The sequence below is a fragment of the Saimiri boliviensis genome, chromosome 8, assembly GCF_048565385.1.
Source record: "Saimiri boliviensis isolate mSaiBol1 chromosome 8, mSaiBol1.pri, whole genome shotgun sequence".
Classification (NCBI taxonomy): Eukaryota; Metazoa; Chordata; class Mammalia; order Primates; family Cebidae; genus Saimiri; species Saimiri boliviensis.
In genome coordinates this window covers 100,786,167-100,800,415 of record NC_133456.1, presented here as the reverse complement: position 1 = coordinate 100,800,415, position 14,249 = coordinate 100,786,167, and the positions used below count along the sequence as shown (strand labels likewise).

The window sequence follows — 14,249 nt, the reverse complement described above, 5'->3', positions numbered from 1 at the left end:
TTATTTCTACTTTTAAAAAAAGAATATTTTATTCATTAAGCTATAGCACTTTGGGAGAATGAGGCAAGTGGATTGCCTGAGGTCAGGAGTTTGAGACCAGCCTGGCCAACATGGCAAAACCACATCTCTACTAAAAATACAAAAATTAGCCAGGTGTTGTGGTGCACACCTGTAATCCCAGCTACTTGGAAGGCTGAGGCAGGAGAATCACTTGCACTCAGGAGGCAGAGGTTGCAGTGAGCTGAGAACATACCACTTCACTCCAGCCCAGGCGACACAGCGAGACTCTGCCTCAAAAAAAAAAAAAAAAAAAAAAAAAAAAAAGGAAATAAACAAATAAAACTTTTTAAAAATTTACAATCTATTCTCAGAAGGCTGCTACCTGGAGACTTGCTTTGATAATGGGAACTTTGGTCTCCATAACCCCTTATCTTAACCCAGACATTCCCTTCTATTGATTCTACATCTTTAGAAAATAACTTAACTCTTTAATCAACTGCCAATCAGAAAATCTTTGAGTCTGCCTATAACCTGGAAGCCGCCACTTCAAGTTGTCCCACGTTTCTCCACCAAACCAACATACATCTTACATGTACTGCTTGTCTTATGTCCCCCCAAAATGCATAAAACCAAGGTGTAGCCCGGTCATACTCAGGATCTCCTGAGAGCTGTGTCATGGGCCATTGGTCACTCTGATTGGCTCAGAATAAATCTCTTCAACTATTTTATAGCATTTGACTTTTTTGGTCAACACCCCCTCCGTCTATTATCACTGGATCATATCTTTTTTTTGTCCAGTCACATTCCTACACAGCTGTGCATTCATTGTCAAACTTAAGTATGAAAAGCAGATTTGGGGTCTTTGGGTCTTCATTTCTGAAGGCACCCATATCATGTAAAACTTCAATTAAATAGATTTGTTATGCTTTTCTCTTGTTAACTTGTCTTTTGTTTGAAGAGTCATCTGTGAGCCTCATGATGACGGGTGAGGAAAGGCATCCCATCTTTCCACCCCCGGACCTTCTGAGGGCAAGATTCTGGTCTAGACGCTACAGATGTGATAGTGAAGAGAAGAGTCTCTGCCCTCCTGGCACCTGAGCATGGGAGTTAACAACTATCTCCACAAGTAATTTAATTACTTTACAGGCTGGGATCACAGAGCCTTTTGTAGGGTGGATCAGAGTCCATGAGCAAACCAGAAAAACAGTATCAGGAACAGAGGCTGGGAGACTGCCGGTGCCTGGAACTTGTAGCTCTTCCATCATTTCTGAAAGTGAAAAGATATAGAGAAAAGCTTTCTTGGCATAAAATAGACAAGACATACTTAGATGCGCGCATTGGAGCATGCCTAACAGCCTTCATCAAATTCAAAAGGACTTTGTTATCTGAGTTCTAAACCAAGCACCTCTGTAATACAGGAGTTAAAAAGAAATTACTTAGGCAATTAGTGAAGGTATGGGAGTCCTCCGTAAGGTTATTCTTTTAATAAAAAGCAGCTCACGGCCAGCCACGGTGGCTCACGCCTGTAATGCCAGCATTCTGGGAGGCCGAGGCAGGTGGATCACCTGAGGTCAGGCATTTGAGACCAGCCTAGCCAACAAAGTGAAACCTCGCCGCTACTAAAAATACAAAAATTAGCTGGGCGTGGTGGCACGTGCCTGCAGTCCCAGCTTCTTGGGAGGCTGAGGCAGGACAATCGTTTGAACGCGGGAGGCAGAGTTCGCAGTGGGTGGAGATGGCGCTCCTGCACTCCAGCCTGGGTGACAGAGCAAGACTCTGTCTCCAAAAAATAAAAAAAGGCAGCCCCAAATTGTTTCTTTTCTAACAAAAAGCAGCCTAAAAAATCAAGCTGCAAGCATAAAAAAGCTGGAAGCATGTGTAGGTAAATGCCGGCAGCTGTGCCAATAGAAAAGTCATACCTGAAAGTCAATACCGAGGTTTCCTCTTCCCTTTTTCTCTTTTGCCACTTGGGCAGGTGTCACGGCACTGGCCAGGTAAAGACTCTGTCTGCATCATAAAAAATTAGTGTGGGATGGCCAGCCACCTGGCACCTATGTAAATAACACACCTGGCCCAGCCAACCCGCTGCACCCTATGTAAATCAGACACCGCCTCCTCAAGCCCCTCTATAAAACCAACTACATCTCATCCCAAACCCGGGAATCCACTCGGGCCCCCTTCCTCTGCACGAGGAATTTCTCTCTTCTTTCACCTATTACACTTCTGCTCTTAAACCCACTCCTCGTGTGTGTCTGCGTCTTTGATTTCTTTAGCACCAGATGACAAACCACAAATATTTCCCCGGACTAAGGAGGCCACTTCATCCGCAGTATGAGATGTTCAATTCGTAGGAGAAAAAGAAAGGGTCCTGATAGGATGAAGCCGCCATTCCAGTATGAACTGGTATGGGGTAAGAGCAGCCTGGGACATTCTGAAAAGGTCAGCGGACAAAACACAGGACCTGACTAACAAAAGAGGAAAATACACACACAGCGGAGACCCTTCCCTCAGGCAAAGACGGCTAAAGGTTTCGCCAAGTCCCCAGCAGAGACGGATTATAAATTAATAGCAGAATCACCCTGGAAGGTATTTGTAGCTGTTATATAGAAAATGGTGCTTACATTCCGTGCACAGTAAATTGGATCTAGGTCTCCTTGCATGTGCGAGTTTTGGCATTCTTAATTAATGCCTTTATTATCTCCGTAAAGTTGCAAGCTAATGAAGCCTTCCAGGTATTGTTATGGCCATATTCAGAGAAAAACCTTAACTGACAATGAGAGTCCAGATTCTGGTGCCCCGAGGGCATGGACCAGGTAAGGAATATCCCCTGCCCTGTAGCATGCTCCCTTAATAAGCGACACAAGTGTGTTGCGTGTTACAATTACTTAGAAATACTTTTCAATGAGTACTCTAGAAGAAAAAGGAGATGGATTAAATCAAAGGTTTTTCAGGGCAGCCAACTGTTAAGGAGGAATCTGTCATTTTCTAGATCGGAAAAAAAAAAAAAAAAAGGATGTAGTACACGGACAATTATTTTGGTCGTCTCTTTGTTCTTCTCTCTGCTTCTGCATAATACTTCTCACACACCCCCAGTGGCCTTTAGAGGACATACAAATTTCTCTGACATTACTCTTCTCTCAGGTTCCCTATTCTCATGCAAATTCACCCTGTAAGTCCTCTTCTTTATCATCCCATTCCTATTTTGAAACATAAAAAGCACGAAACCCCCAGAAGCCCCGCAGTTGTGCCCAAAGTGGGAGAGGCTAGATAACCTTTTGTATCTTTTGTATCACTAATTCCTGATCTGAGCCCAACGTGTCCCCACTAATGCCGCTGCCTGAAATGGTCTGCAGTTTGAGCTTTTTCCACTATCCTATCCAATGCCCTCAGCAATTCAAATTCACAAAAAGTGAGATTAAATGTGTATAACTGTTGGCCTACTAATTCCATTGCTGGCTCTACTAATGATTTCCTGTTAAGGGCAGACTTTTACCTCAGTAAAGGTAGCAATGCCTGCCTTGCTGTCAGGAACAGTTATTAAGAAACTAAGCCAGGGCCAGGCAAAGTGGCTCATGCCTGTAATCCCAGCACTTTGGGAAGCTGAGGCGGGTGGATCGCTTGAGCCCAGGAGTTCGAGACCAGCCTGGGCAACATGGTAAAACCTCATCTCTACTAAAAATACAAAAATTAGCCAGGTGTGGTGGTACATGCCTGTAGTCCTTGCTACTCGGAAGGCTGTGGTGGGAGGATGACCTGAGCCTGGGAAGGTCGAGGCTGCGGTGAGCCATGATAGCACCACTGCACTCCAGCCTGGTTGACAAAGTGAAACCCTGTCTCAGAAAGAAAATAAAAACTAAGCCAGGTTTCTCCAACACAAAATCAATTAGCTGATCAGTTTAGTACATACAGGGCAAAATACATCAAAAGAGTCGTTCATTCACTGAGCAAATATTCAGTAATCAGCTACTTTATACCCTGTAGGAAATACACACATATTGACAAGTCCCTAAATTCAAGAGACTTGGGATCTAGTAGAGGACATAAAACAAAAACTTTTTTTTTTTTTTTTTTGAGACAGAGTCTCATCCTGTCACCCAGGCTGGAGTTCAGTGGACTGACCTCTGCTCACTGCAACATCCGCCTCCCAGGTTCAATCAATTCTTCCACCTGGGCCTCCCAAAGTGCTCAGATTATAGGCATGAGCCACCATGTATGGCCTATATACATTGTCTGATTTAACTCCCACAGCAACCCTGAGAAGTAAAGTCACTCTCTGCATTTTATAGAGGAAGTAAAGGACATTCAGACAGGCTGAGTAATTTGTCCAAGAAAATTGGCAATGCAAGAATATATTTATTTATTTATTATTTTTGTTTTTTAAAGACAGGGTCTTGCTCTGTCACCCAGGCTGGAGTGCAGTAACATAATCATGGCTCACTTCAGTGTCAAATTCCTGGGCTTGAGGAATCCTCCCACCTCAGCCTCCCAAGTATCTAGGATTACAGGTGTGTGCCACCATGCCCGACTAATTTTTTTTTTTTTTTTTTTTTTTTTTTTTTTTTTTTTTTTTTTTTTGGTAGAGACAGGCAATGCAAGAATTTTAAAACACTCAGGTCTGTCTGACTGTCCAGATATACATAATAGATGTATTACCTCCTCTTTCCCCCACAGTAAAGTTATGTCAAGGAGAAAACATTTTTTCCCCACTCTCTTAGGTTCAGTACCTAGGGGCCTGCAAATTAACCTGACAAAAGACAGATCAACAAAAGAAAAGACAAAATTTTATTCACATACATACATACATACTTGGGAGTTCACAGAAAAATGTGACTGAAGGAACCAGAATTGGGAGCTTATATGTCATCTGAATGGGGGGATGTGGTGGAGCAGTGAGGCACTTATGGGAAAACGACTTACTTCTTGGAAGATGGAGAGAAAAGGCCCTTAGGAAAACACAGAGGACTTTTTTAAAAAATCAATAGATTCATAGAGGAATAGACAGGAGACATGATAACCTTGTGAGGATGTCTATTGGGGTGTGATGACGACTTCTGTCTTCCCTGAGAAGAAAAAATCAGAGTTGCTCCTGGGGAGGGGATTTATGACCATTCGGACCGTTGGGTTCATTGGGAGCTCTGATTTTAGGCAAATAAAGGATTTCAGGAATTCAAATGCCTTCAGCTTAAAATAACTTTTATGCCAAAATGGTATATTTGGGGCAGGCACGGTGGCTCACACCTATAATCCCAGCACTTTGGGAGGCCAAGAGAGGTGGATCACTTGAAGTCAGGAGTTTGTGACCAGCCTGGTGAAAACCCATCTCTACTAAAAATACAAAAAAAACTGAGCATGGTTGGTGGGTGCCTGTCATCCTAGCTACTCAGGAGGCTGAGGCAGGAGAATTGTTTGAACCGTGGAGGCAGAGGTTGCAGTGAGCCAAGATCACGCCACTGCGCTCCACCCTGGGTAACAAGAGTGAGACTGTCTTAAAAGGAAAAAAAAAAAAAAAGGCATATTTGGGGTGGCATTTTGATCCTCTTCAGATATCTAATAGAACACAAACACAAACAGCAATACCACAGAAGCAGACATGCTAAATGAAATTCCATAAAAGAATGATTAAAATGCAACAAAGTTTCAGAGAAGATGAAGATGAAGATGAAGATGAGGTGATCAGGGAAGCCTGAATCAGAGCACAGTCAGGTGAGCTGCATCTTAGGATTTCGGCAGGCAGAGCAGGAAGAGAATTCTAGTAGGCTGAAACATTCTTTTTTAATCGGCATGGTGGGAGGAGGGTATAGAATCTATCTACAGCATGTTACATAAGTAGTCTGGCTAAAAAACATGGAATACTTCAAAAATTTTTATGCCATCCTTAAATAAGGTCTCAACTCCCTTCTCTGAAATTTTGCTACAGGTGAAGGATGAGCAACAGACACATTATTAAACCAAGAACTAGTTTTTGTGGGCCAGGCACGGTGGCTCACACCTGTAATCCCAGTACTTTGGGAGACTGAGGCGGGTGAATCACTTGAACTCAGGAATTCAAGACCAGCCTGGGCAACATAGCAAAACCCCGTCTGTACAAAAAAATACAAAAATTAGCCGAGCATGGTGGCAGGCACGTGCAGTCCCAGCTACTCAAGAGGCTGAGGTGGGAGAATCACTTGAGCCCGGGAGGTAGAGGTTCCAGTGAGCTGAGATCACCCCACTACACTCCAGCCTGGACAAGAGAGTGAGACCCACTCTAAAAACAAAACAAAACAAAAAATTAGTTTTTGCTAGGACTAGGAACTGTTTTGATCTTTTGAAACAAAGGACAGGCCAGCCCTTAATAGCATACAAGTCCCTGTTACATGATAGAAATTACATACCACAAAAATTGATTGCCCCAGTCATACTGGTCTAATTCAAGCTATAAATGGGCCCCCTGTTAGCCAAGCAGATTCCATAGAAACCTTAGAAACGGAGTACTGGTTATGACTGGGTGGGGGGCCTAACATGTTTTATTATACTCCTTACTTTTTGGAGTTTAGATGCAACAACTAACCAGCATTAATGTTAAAACAGAGATCTTAAGACTGACAGGTGAAAAGAGGGAAAAGGGAAATGGAAGAAAAAATAAAAATAAAAATGAAAAGACTAACAAAACAGACTCTTTGTGGCCAGTAAGATACTAAATTACAAACAGGACTTAAGATGATGCAAGGCAAGTGTGAAGTCTCACCTGCGGTCCATCAGTCTTGCTAAGCGGGTTTTTTTTATTATTTTTTTTGAAACACAGTCTCACTCTATCACGCAGGCTGGAGTGCAGTGGCTCAGCCTCAGCTCACTGCAACTTCCACCTCCCAGGCACAAGCAATTCTTTCATCTCAGCCTCCCAAGTAGCTGGGACTGCAGGTGTGTACCACGATACCTGGCTAATTTTTGCATTTTTTTGTAGAGATAGGGTTTTGTCATGTTGCCCAGGCTGGTCTCAAACTCCTGAGCTCAAGCAATGTACCCACCTTGGCCACCCAAAGTGCTGGGATTACAGACATGAGCCACGGTGCCTGGCCCTAAACAGATCATTTTTGACCCAGGTTATTGTGGCTGACTCTGACACAGCACCCTCATCTTAAGCATTTCTTTCGGCTCCAAGTTTTAGGCAGAGCCTTATTCCTTTAACTAATTGAAAATTAAAGAATCTCTGGGCCAGGCACAGTGGTTCATGCCTGTAATCCTTGCACTTTGGGAGGCTGAGGAGGATGGATCTCTCAAGGTCGCTTGAGTTTGAGATCAGCCTGGACAACATGGCAAAACCCTATCTCTACAAAAATATACAAAAATTAGCCAGCTATGTGGCATGTGACTGTAATCCCAGCTACTCAGGAGGCTGAGGCAGGAGGATTCCCTGAGCAAGGGAAGCAGAGTTTACAGTGAGCCATCATGACACCACTGCAATCCAGCCTGGGTGACAGAGTGAGACCCTATATTAAAAAAAAAAAAAAAAAAAAAAGAATCTCTGAATTTGCCTATAACCTGTTAAGACCCCCTCCTTCAAGTTATCCTGCCTTTTGGGGCTGAACCAATGTATGCCTTCCATGTGTTGATGTAAGTCTTTGCCTGTAACTCCTGCATCCCTGAAATGTGTAAAACTATAATTCACTTGTCCCAGGACCATGTACTCAAGGCTTCTTGGGTCATGTCTTTCCCAGGCCACAGTCACTCCTATTGGTTCCCAACAAACCTCTTTAAAATATTTAACAGAGTTTGGTTTTTCTCTTAACAGAGAAAAGTGAAACAGAGAGAAAATTATGACAGTGAAAGAGAGCTGACCTGACCAACTCCAAGATACCCTTGTTCATTCCTGGGCATAGGCTAAACCAGCTTTGGGAGAAACTGAGTTTATAGTTCAGCTTTGAAAGGAAGATAACAGATCTTTCCTGAAACAAATCCCCTTCTTGCCTGGGGACCAGACTGCCTTTTTTTTTTTTTTTTTAAGACAGAGTCTCACTCTGTATCACAGGCTGGAGTGCAGTGGCATAATCTAGGGTCACTGCAACCTCTGCCTTCTAGGTTCAAGCGATTCTTCTGCCTCGGCCTCCCAAGTAGCTGGGATTACAGGCACCTGCCACCAAAAAAAAAAAAAAAAAAAAAAAAAAAAAAAAAAAAAAAAAACTCTTTAAAATATTTAACATGGAGAAGCATCCCAGTAACCCCACCATGGTCGGTCTTCCCGGACACCATGAACCACACTGTCCAAACCTTCTTTACTCCTGCCAGCACCGACCGTCCCCCAAACTATGAGATGCTGAAGGAGGAGCATGAGGTGGCTGCGCTGGGGGTGCCCCACAACACTGCACCCCCGACATCCACCGTGATCCACATCCGAAGCGAGACCTCCATGCCTGACCATGTCGTCTGGTCCCTGCTCAACACCCTCTTCATGAACTCCTGCTGCCTGGGCTTCATAGTGTTCGCCTACTCCGTGAAGTCTAGGGACAGGAAGATGGTTGGCGACCTGACCGGGGCTCAGGCCTACGCCTCCACTGCCAAGTGCCTGAACATCTGGGCCCTGATTTTGGGCATCATCATGACCATTCTGATGATGATCATCCCAATCCTGATTCTGCAAGCCTATCAGTAGATCCAGAGGAATCACCTGGGCCAGGGGCTCTGCCCCGTGACCTGTCTGTCTCCCTGGTATCCAGATTCCATCCCTCGCCCTGCCCCCAGTCCATTCTGTATCAACCCTTTACCCTCACACACTTTTCTACAGTGGTTCAATAAAGTGCACGTGCTCCTGGAAAAAAAAAAAACAAAAACAAAAAATTAACATATTTGAGATCAGCCTGGACAACATCATGAAACCCCATCTCTGCAAAAAAATACAAATAAAATAAACCTCTTTAAAATAGGTTTATTGTTGTCATAAATACAGGCATGAGCCACTGTGCCTGGCCCAGAGATTCTTCAATTTGCAATTAGTTAAAGGAATAAGGCTCTGCCTAAAACTGGGAGCTGACAGAAAGCAATGCTTAAGTTAAGGTGAGGGTACTGTGTCAGAGTCAGCCACAATATCCTGGGTCAAAAATGATCTGTTTAGGGCCAGGCACGGTGGCTCATGTTGTCCAGGCTGGTCTCAAATACGTTAAATATTTTGAAGAGGTTTATTTTTTTTAATTTTAAAAATACAAAAATTTGTCCGGGCTCGGTGGCTCACGCCTATAATCTCAACACTTTGGAAGGCTGAGGTGGGCGGATCACCGGAAGTCAGGAGTTCAAGACCAGCCTGACCAATATGGTGAAAACCCACCTTTAAAAAAAAGAAAAATACAAAATTTAACTGGCTAATTTTTGTATTTTTAGTAGAGACAGGGTTTCACCATCTAGGCCAGGCTGGTCTCGGACTCCTGACATCGTGATTCGCTTGCCTCGGCCTCCCAAAGAGCTGAGATTACAAGCGTGAGCCAAGGCACCTGGCCATCGGACTGCTTTTGCAAGACTAACAAATTAGCCACAGGATTAGCAATTATGGTTTCGTTTAAGCGTCACGCGGCCGGGTCTCAGGGAAGATGGCGGCGCTGGTGAAACCCGCGCGGTTTGTGGTGCCACCGTTGCTGCAGATGGTCCAGGGCTGGAACCCGAGGCGCCGGGGTCCGAGTGCTGTAGCGGAACCCAGAGAAAGCGGTGTTTCCTTCCAGGGAGGTGGTGGACCGGAAGTGCCCTCCTGGGAAGCAGCCGCGCTAGGCAGCGACTGAGGCCAGTGCCCACAAGCACCGCACCGAGAGAAACAGCCGCCTGAGGAGTCCCCATTCCACACTCCCAGTACCTGGGAAGAGCCTGGGCTTCACTACGGTAAGACTTTTCTTGGGGACAGGAGGCTGAGCAGTGTAATGACAACAGTAAAGTCCAGGCCATTTCGGGAAAAACAAGGGAGGATCCTGCTGGAAGTTCGCAGGCTCATTACAGACACTGTTAGGCTGGAGCTGTGCCAAAATTTTCTGCTTTAGCGGTCTAGAATACCTAAAGGAGCTGCCAGTCGGTAAGCTGAAAGGTGTCGGCCTCGTTAAGGTGAAATTTGAGGATATGAAGGATGGGTCAGACCTAGGAACGCCGCAAGGAATAATGGGTCAGTGATCACACAGTGCGTCTTAAGGTGGGGAACCCTAGGATTTAATTGCTCATACTTGTCTTAGGACAGCAGACTTCATTGAAATGAAATTTAAGATGTTACAATTAGAAAAATGTAATTCTCAAACCTGTGTATCTTTACAGTATTTCCAATGGAAATCGAAACTTGTTTTTCACTGTTATTTGGGTTATGGCTCTTTATAGTCTCTAGGAAGAACCATTATTCCTCAAACCTTATGTTTTTTAGATTACTCCAATTTTTTATGTCAGATGAAAAATTAACAAAATGTTTACTAAAAGATTTAGCCCTTCATTTTTGCAAAACCTCTGCCAGTGTGGTGATAACTGTCAGTAAAATCCTTATTCTAGAAGCAGATCTAAGAAGTAAGGTCTAAACCACAATTTATTGCCCTGTTTAGCCCAATAAACAGAGACCATTGTCTTCTTAAAAAAAAAAAAAAGACTCATGGATTCACACGATTCTGAACCTCCCCAATTGCTCATAAGGATAGTATCTTGCAAAACCTAAGATTGGTGCTTAAGATATTTTCTAGACCCTGCATTCTGATGCACCAGCTGGCACCACCCAGACCAGTAATCTGGCTTAACCAGTTCTGCAATCCCACCCAAGAACACAAGACATCAAGAAAAACCCACTTCAAACCCCTGTGATTTTTCTCTCCAGCCAACCAATTAGCACTCCCCACTCCCTGGTTGCCTCCCTGCCAAATTATCCTTAAAAAACTGCAGTCTCTAGATAACCTGAAAACTATGTGCCTAAGTGAAAAAAACAAAAACAAAAAAACTCCAGTCTCGGCTGAGCACGGTGGCTCACACCTGTAATCCCAGCACTTTGGGAGCCTGAGGTGGGTGGATCATGAGGTCAGGAGTTCAAGACCAGCCTGGCCAAGATAGTGAAACCCCTGTCTCTAATAAAAATACAAAAAAATTAGTCAGGCATGGTGTAGAATTAGTCAGGCATTGGATCCTATAATCCCAGCTACTCGGGAGGCTGATGCAGAGAGTTGCTTGAAACTGGCAGGCAGAGGTAGTGGGCCTAGATCACGTAACTGCACTCCAGCCTGGGCAACACAGCAAGACTTTGTCTCAAAAAAAAAAAAAAAAAAAAAACCAGTCTCCAAATTTTTAGGGAAACTGATTTGAGTAATAAAACTCCAATCTTCCATTTATCCAGCTCTGTGTGAGTTAAACTCTTTCTCTATTGCAATTCCCCTGTCTTAATAAATCGGTTCTATCTGGGAAACAGGCAAGGAACATGTTGGACAATTACAAAAGTTCTCACCTGGAAGGTCCTGACACTCAAGGAGTTGGTCTCAACCACTTTTTAAAAAATATTTCCCTATTTAAAAAATAAATGAGAGAAGACTGTAACTTTACTCTCATCTTGCTTATTTGCATTAGCTATCTTTGTTGTCTGAGAAAGGCAGAAAATCTCACCTATGGCAAAAAATTACACATAACGGTCAGCGTATCTTTTATCTATAGCAGGAAGTTATCCCAAGGGTGCGGGTCGTTTTTATTTGTGTCAGTGTCTCAAAAGCTTGTATGCACATGGCTTTCACCTCACACAAAATATGAGTTTTTATGTTTCCAAGCACATAGTAGAGATGAAGGAAGCTTTTTGAGCTCCTATAAGAAAAAGGCACCAAGCAATTTAAAAGATAGTAGTACTGAGATGGAACAGAGACTCCTCTTAGTGGCCTGCAGGCCTCCACAAGCATGAAAAGAAAGAAAATCTTAAGTTCCTTCAAGGGAAATTCCAGGTACCTAGCCAGCCTTGAGAAATAAATAAACAATTTGATAAGCAAGAAGGTAATAATAACTTAAAAATAGCCAAGGAAGCTAGAATCATGGGCGTTTGGTTCCCCATGGAAACTAAAGATGAAATTTTTTTTTTTTAAATTGAGACAGAGTTTCCCTCTGTTGCCCAGGCTGGTGTACAGTGGCACCATCTCAGCTCACTGCAGCCTCTGCCTCCCAGATTCAAGCTATTCTCCTGCCTCAGCCACCCAAGTAGCTGGGATTATGGGTGTGCACCACCACACCAGGCTAATTTTTGTATTTTTAGTCCAGATTGGGTTTTGCCATGTTGGCCAGGCTGGTCTCAAATTCCTGGCCTCAAGTAATCTACCTGCCTCAGCCTCCTAAAGTGGTGAATTTACAGGCATGAGCCATTGCACCCAGCCACCCCTGCCTTTAAAAACCCTTACCTGTAGGATCAAGACTTAAGCATGAGCTGCCTGATCCTCCTTGGTTGGTAACTAGCAGTTAAACACCTTCCTCCCACTTCAAACCTGGATGTGGATATCTGGTCTTATTGTGTAAGGCAAGCAGGCCCCAGCTGGGTTCAATAACAGTATGGATGATCATCTCAGTTGACCTTTTACAAATACATACCTGGCATCCTAATTTCTCAGAAACATTTGAGGGGTCTTTTTGGAGAGTAGAGGGGTGTGGGGTGTATTTGTATGTGCATAATTTTTATTTCAGCTGCATGGATTTACACAACTTAAAACACTAGCATGAAAAGACCTCAGTGGGCCAGGTACGGTGGCTCATGCCTGTAATCCCAGCAATTTGGGAAGCCAAGGTGGGTGGATCATCTGAGGTCAGGAGTTCAAGACCAGCCTGACCAACCTAGTGAAACCCCACCTCTACTAAAAATACAAAATTAGCAGGGCATGGTGGCATGTGCCTGTAATCCCAGCTATTTGGGAGACTGAGACAGGAGAATCGCTTAAACTCAGGAGGTGGAGGTTGCAGTGAGTGAAGATTGCACCATTGCACTCCAGCTTGGACAGTAAGAGAAAAACTCTGTCTCAAAAAAAAAGAAGAAAAAGACCCCAGTGAATGTTACAGATATCAGCACCTGCCACATGGCCATGGGACACATGGGGATAATTCATGAAAATAATCAAGCAGTCTTGCCCCATGTATCTGTTCAGTAGACCCTCTCTTTAAGATTGTACTGGATATGGCCCGGCGAGGTGGCTCATGCCTGTAATCCCAGCACTTTAGGAGGCTGAGGTGGGCAGATTGCTTGAGGCCAGTAGTTTGAGACTAGCCTGGCCAATATGGTGAAACCCCATCTCTACTAAAAATACAAAGAATTAGTTAGGTGTGGTCTCAGATATCTGTAATCCCAGCTACTCGGGAGGCTGAGGCAAGAGAATTGCTTTAACCCAGGAGGCAGAGGTTGCCGTGAGCTGAGATTGTGCCATTGCATTTCAGCCTAGGCAACAAGAATGAAACTTTGTTTCAAAAAAACAACAACAAAAAGAAAACCCAATAATTTATAGAAAAATAAAATTTAAAAATACATAAAAATAAAAAAATAAAGATTGTGCTGCATGTGTCTTGGACAAGGGATCTCTTCCATCCTACGTCATCAAAGAAGGCCCCTCAGCTGCATAAATTTGTTTAATGAATGAATCACTGAGATGATTAATCAAGAAATAGGAATGACAGTGGTTCCAAATGTGCCTCTATTTTTTGATAGCATGAGAATATTCCTGGCTAAGTAAAAGGGTAGTTGTAACTACTGTTGTAAATCATGCTGACTTTTAGCAGGTTGTTTAAAGCAGGATGGAAAGTTCAGCCAGTCAAAGCACCAGGCTGGTTCTCTATTCCACACCTCATAAAATGAACCTAAGTTACCTTTGTAAGAAAGCAACTTAGACCGTACAATGGCAGAGTCCCGGGGGAAGAGAGAAAATGTGAAAAGCAAACTATAGGCTTTAAAAAATGCAAATCCAGCTTATGTTTGGATTCAACTATTTTAAAATATGTCCTCTCAGCCCACTAGCCACTCCACTTGGAAGGAGACTTAATTTATGTCTAAGGAGTGGCAGAATTCATTCAGAATCATCGTCTTCTTATTCAGCCTCATGGCTCTAAAAATTGCCTCTGGGTACTTGCCTAAAATAACTTTTTAAAGTCTGTACTCCAATAAAGAGTCCTTTGCTGAAACTTGGATCAAATGCTCATTTATTACCATTGCCTCTTTATCAATTAAAAAACATGTTATAAAAGCACATTCTTTATAAGAGGAAAGACATAGAAGGTATTCTCCTTGCTGTGCTCACAGCACAATTTTTCCAAAATGAAGGGAA

The 14,249-nt window shown here is 43.5% G+C and overlaps 1 pseudogene; it reads left to right on the top strand.

Annotated features, from left to right (window-relative positions):
* The first annotated feature begins 8,227 nt into the window (after nucleotides 1-8,227).
* Nucleotides 8,228-8,656, top strand: LOC120367594 (interferon-induced transmembrane protein 3 pseudogene; annotated as a pseudogene).
* The last annotated feature ends 5,593 nt before the right edge of the window (nucleotides 8,657-14,249 follow it).